The sequence below is a fragment of the Lampris incognitus genome, chromosome 2 (assembly GCF_029633865.1).
Source record: "Lampris incognitus isolate fLamInc1 chromosome 2, fLamInc1.hap2, whole genome shotgun sequence".
NCBI lineage: Eukaryota > Metazoa > Chordata > Actinopteri > Lampriformes > Lampridae > Lampris > Lampris incognitus.
In genome coordinates, this window is record NC_079212.1 from 151,029,949 (window position 1) to 151,035,948 (window position 6,000).

Here is a 6,000-nt window from a genome sequence, read left to right on the forward strand (position 1 = left end):
TATTTTATACACAGAACTGAAAAGGTTTTATTGTAAAGTGGTATTTTACACACAGACCTGAACAGGTTTTATTGTAAAGTGGTATTTTATACACAGAACTGAAAAGGTTTTATTGTAAAGTGGTATTTTATAAACAGAATTGAAAAGGTTTTATTGTAAAGTGGTATTTTATACACAGAACTGAAAAGGTTTTATTGTATAGCGGTATTTTATACACAGAACTGAAAAGGTTTTATTGTACAGCGGGTTTTATACAGAGAACTGAAAAGGTTTTATTGTAAAGTGGTATTTAATACACAGAACTGAAAAGGCTTTATTGTAAAGTGGTATTTTACATACACACCTGAACAGGTTTTATTGTAAAGTGGTATTTTATACACAGAACTGAAAAGGTTTTATTGTAAAGTGGTATTTTATAATCAGAATTGAAAAGGTTTTATGTAAAGTGGTATTTTATACACAGAACTGAAAAGGTTTTATTGTAAAGTGGTATTTTACACACAGAACTGAAAATATTTTATTGTAAAGTGGTATCTAATACACAGAACTGAAAAGGCTTTATTGTAAAGTGGTATTTTATACACAGAACTGAAAAGGTTTTATTGTAAAGTGGTATTTTACACACAGAACTGAAAAGGTTTTATTGTAAAGTGGTATTTTATACACAGAACTGAAAACGTTTTATTGTAAAGTGGTATTTAATACACAGAATTGAAAAGGTTTTATTGTAAAGTGGTATTTTGTACACAAACTGAAAAGGTTTTATTGTAAAGTGGTATTTAATACACAGAACTGAAAAGGTTTTATTGTAAAGCGGTATTTTATACACAGAACTAAAAAAGGTTGTATTGTAAAGCGGTATTTTATACACAGAACTGAAAAGGTTTTATTGTAAAGCGGTATTTTATAAACAGAACTGAAAAGGTTTTATTGTAAAGTGGAATTTAATACACAGAACTGAAAAGGTTTTATTGTAAAGTGGTATTTTATACACAAACTGAAACGGTTTTATTGTAAAGTGGTATTTTACACACAGACCTGAAAAGCTTTTATTGTAAAGTGGTATTTTATACACAGAACTGAAAAGGTTTTATTGTAAAGCGGTATTTTATACACAGAACCGAAAAGGTTTTATTGTAAAGCGGTATTTTACACACAGACCTGAACAGGTTTTATTGTAAAGTGGTATTTTATACACAGAACTGAAAAGGTTTTATTGTAAAGCGGTATTTTATACACAGAACTGAAAAGGTTCTATTGTAAAGTGGTATTTTATACATAGAACTGAAAAGGTTTTATGGTAAAGCGGTATTTTATACACAGAACCGAAAAGGGTTTATTGTATAGCGGTATTTTACACACAGAACTGAAAAGGTTTTATTGTAAAGTGGTATTTAATAGAGAGAACTGAAAAGGTTTTATTGTAAAGTGGTATTTTATACACAGAACTGAAAAGGTTTTATTGTAAAGTGGTATTTTATACACAAACTGAAAAGATTCATTGTAAAGTGGTATTTTATACACAGAACTGATAAGGTTTTATTGTAAAGCGATATTTTATACACAGAACTGAAAAGGTTTTATTGTAAAGTGGTATTTTACACACAGACCTGAACAGGTTTTATTGTAAAGTGGTATTTTATACACAGAACCGAAAAGGTTTTATTGTAAAGTGGTATTTTATAAACAGAATTGAAAAGGTTTTATTGTAAAGTGGTATTTTATACACAGAACTGTAAAGGTTTTATTGTATAGCGGTATTTTATACACAGAACTGAAAAGGTTTTATTGTACAGCGGATTTTATACAGAGAACTGAAAAGGTTTTATTGTAAAGTGGTATTTAATACACAGAACTGAAAAGGCTTTATTGTAAAGTGGTATTTTACATACAGACCTGAACAGGTTTTATTGTAAAGTGGTATTTTATACACAGAACTGAAAAGGTTTTATTGTAAAGTGGTATTTTATAATCAGAATTGAAAAGGTTTTATGTAAAGTGGTATTTTATACACAGAACTGAAAAGGTTTTATTGTAAAGTGGTATTTTACACACAGAACTGAAAATATTTTATTGTAAAGTGGTATCTAATACACAGAACTGAAAAGGCTTTATTGTAAAGTGGTATTTTATACACAGAACTGAAAAGGTTTTATTGTAAAGTGGTATTTTACACACAGAACTGAAAAGGTTTTATTGTAAAGTGGTATTTAATACAGAGAACTGAAAAGGTTTTATTGTAAAGCGGTATTTTATACAGAGAACTGAAAAGGTTTTATTGTAAAGCGGTATTTTATAAACAGAACTGAAAAGGCTTTATTGTAAAGCGGTATTTTATACACAGAACTGAAAAGGTTTTATTGTAAAGTGGTATTTTATACACAGAACTGAAAATGTTTTATTGTAAAGCGGTATTTTATACACAGAACTGAAAAGGTTTTATTGTAAAGCGGTATTTTATAAACAGAACTGAAAAGGCTTTATTGTAAAGTGGTATTTAATACAGGGAACTGAAAAGGTTTTATTGTAAAGCGGTATTTTATAAACAGAACTGAAAAGGTTTTATTGTAAAGTGGAATTTAATACACAGAACTGAAAAGGTTTTATTGTAAAGTGGTATTTTATACACAAACTGAAACGGTTTTATTGTAAAGTGGTATTTTACACACAGACCTGAAAAGCTTTTATTGTAAAGTGGTATTTTATACACAGAACTGAAAAGGTTTTATTGTAAAGCGGTATTTTATACACAGAACCGAAAAGGTTTTATTGTAAAGCGGTATTTTACACACAGACCTGAACAGGTTTTATTGTAAAGTGGTATTTTATACACAGAACTGAAAAGGTTTTATTGTAAAGCGGTATTTTATACACAGAACTGAAAAGGTTCTATTGTAAAGTGGTATTTTATACATAGAACTGAAAAGGTTTTATGGTAAAGCGGTATTTTATACACAGAACCGAAAAGGGTTTATTGTATAGCGGTATTTTACACACAGAACTGAAAAGGTTTTATTGTAAAGTGGTATTTAATACAGAGAACTGAAAAGGTTTTATTGTAAAGTGGTATTTTATACACAGAACTGAAAAGGTTTTATTGTAAAGTGGTATTTTATACACAAACTGAAAAGATTCATTGTAAAGTGGTATTTTATACACAGAACTGATAAGGTTTTATTGTAAAGCGATATTTTATACACAGAACTGAAAAGGTTTTATTGTAAAGTGGTATTTTACACACAGACCTGAACAGGTTTTATTGTAAAGTGGTATTTTATACACAGAACTGAAAAGGTTTTATTGTAAAGTGGTATTTTATAAACAGAATTGAAAAGGTTTTATTGTAAAGTGGTATTTTATACACAGAACTGAAAAGGTTTTATTGTATAGCGGTATTTTATACACAGAACTGAAAAGGTTTTATTGTACAGCGGATTTTATACAGAGAACTGAAAAGGTTTTATTGTAAAGTGGTATTTAATACACAGAACTGAAAAGGCTTTATTGTAAAGTGGTATTTTACATACAGACCTGAACAGGTTTTATTGTAAAGTGGTATTTTATACACAGAACTGAAAAGGTTTTATTGTAAAGTGGTATTTTATAATCAGAATTGAAAAGGTTTTATGTAAAGTGGTATTTTACACACAGAACTGAAAAGGTTTTATTGTAAAGTGGTATTTTACACACAGAACTGAAAATATTTTATTGTAAAGTGGTATCTAATACACAGAACTGAAAAGGCTTTATTGTAAAGTGGTATTTTATACACAGAACTGAAAAGGTTTTATTGTAAAGTGGTATTTTACACACAGAACTGAAAAGGTTTTATTGTAAAGTGGTATTTTATACACAGAACTGAAAAGGTTTTATTGTAAAGTGGTATTTAATACACAGAATTGAAAAGGTTTTATTGTAAAGTGGTATTTTGTACACAAACTGAAAAGGTTTTATTGTAAAGTGGTATTTAATACACAGAACTGAAAAGGTTTTATTGTAAAGCGGTATTTTATACACAGAACTAAAAAAGGTTGTATTGTAAAGCGGTATTTTATACACAGAACTGAAAAGGTTTTATTGTAAAGCGGTATTTTATAAACAGAACTGAAAAGGTTTTATTGTAAAGTGGAATTTAATACACAGAACTGAAAAGGTTTTATTGTAAAGTGGTATTTTATACACAAACTGAAACGGTTTTATTGTAAAGTGGTATTTTACACACAGACCTGAAAAGCTTTTATTGTAAAGTGGTATTTTATACACAGAACTGAAAAGGTTTTATTGTAAAGCGGTATTTTATACACAGAACCGAAAAGGTTTTATTGTAAAGCGGTATTTTACACACAGACCTGAAAAGGTTTTATTGTAAAGTGGTATTTTATACACAGAACTGAAAAGGTTTTATTGTAAAGCGGTATTTTATACACAGAACTGAAAAGGTTCTATTGTAAAGTGGTATTTTATACATAGAACTGAAAAGGTTTTATGGTAAAGCGGTATTTTATACACAGAACCGAAAAGGTTTTATTGTATAGCGGTATTTTACACACAGAACTGAAAAGGTTTTATTGTAAAGTGGTATTTAATACAGAGAACTGAAAAGGTTTTATTGTAAAGTGGTATTTAATACAGAGAACTGAAAAGGTTTTATTGTAAAGCGGTATTTTATACACAGAACTGAAAAGGTTTTATTGTAAAGCGGTATTTTATAAACAGAACTGAAAAGGCTTTATTGTAAAGCGGTATTTTATACACAGAACTGAAAAGGTTTTATTGTAAAGTGGTATTTTATACACAGAACTGAAAATGTTTTATTGTAAAGCGGTATTTTATACACAGAACTGAAAAGGTTTTATTGTAAAGTGGTATTTAATACAGAGAACTGAAAAGGTTTTATTGTAAAGTGGTATTTAATACAGAGAACTGAAAAGGTTTTATTGTAAAGCGGTATTTTATACACAGAACTGAAAAGGTTTTATTGTAAAGCGGTATTTTATAAACAGAACTGAAAAGGCTTTATTGTAAAGCGGTATTTTATACACAGAACTGAAAAGGTTTTATTGTAAAGTGGTATTTTATACACAGAACTGAAAATGTTTTATTGTAAAGCGGTATTTTATACACAGAACTGAAAAGGTTTTATTGTAAAGCGGTATTTTATAAACAGAACTGAAAAGGCTTTATTGTAAAGTGGTATTTAATACAGAGAACTGAAAAGGTTTTATTGTAAAGCGGTATTTTATAAACAGAACTGAAAAGGTTTTATTGTAAAGTGGAATTTAATACACAGAACTGAAAAGGTTTTATTGTAAAGTGGTATTTTATACACAAACTGAAACGGTTTTATTGTAAAGTGGTATTTTACACACAGACCTGAAAAGCTTTTATTGTAAAGTGGTATTTTATACACAGAACTGAAAAGGTTTTATTGTAAAGCGGTATTTTATACACAGAACCGAAAAGGTTTTATTGTAAAGCGGTATTTTACACACAGACCTGAACAGGTTTTATTGTAAAGTGGTATTTTATACACAGAACTGAAAAGGTTTTATTGTAAAGCGGTATTTTATACACAGAACTGAAAAGGTTCTATTGTAAAGTGGTATTTTATACATAGAACTGAAAAGGTTTTATGGTAAAGCGGTATTTTATACACAGAACCGAAAAGGGTTTATTGTATAGTGGTATTTTACACACAGAACTGAAAAGGTTTTATTGTAAAGTGGTATTTAATACAGAGAACTGAAAAGGTTTTATTGTAAAGTGGTATTTTATACACAGAACTGAAAAGGTTTTATTGTAAAGTGGTATTTTATACACAAACTGAAAAGATTCATTGTAAAGTGGTATTTTATACACAGAACTGAAAAGGTTTTATTGTAAAGCGGTATTTTATACACAGAACTGAAAAGGTTTTATTGTAAAGTGGTATTTTACACACACACCTGAACAGGTTTTATTGTAAAGTGGTATTTTATACACAGAACTGAAAAGGTTTTA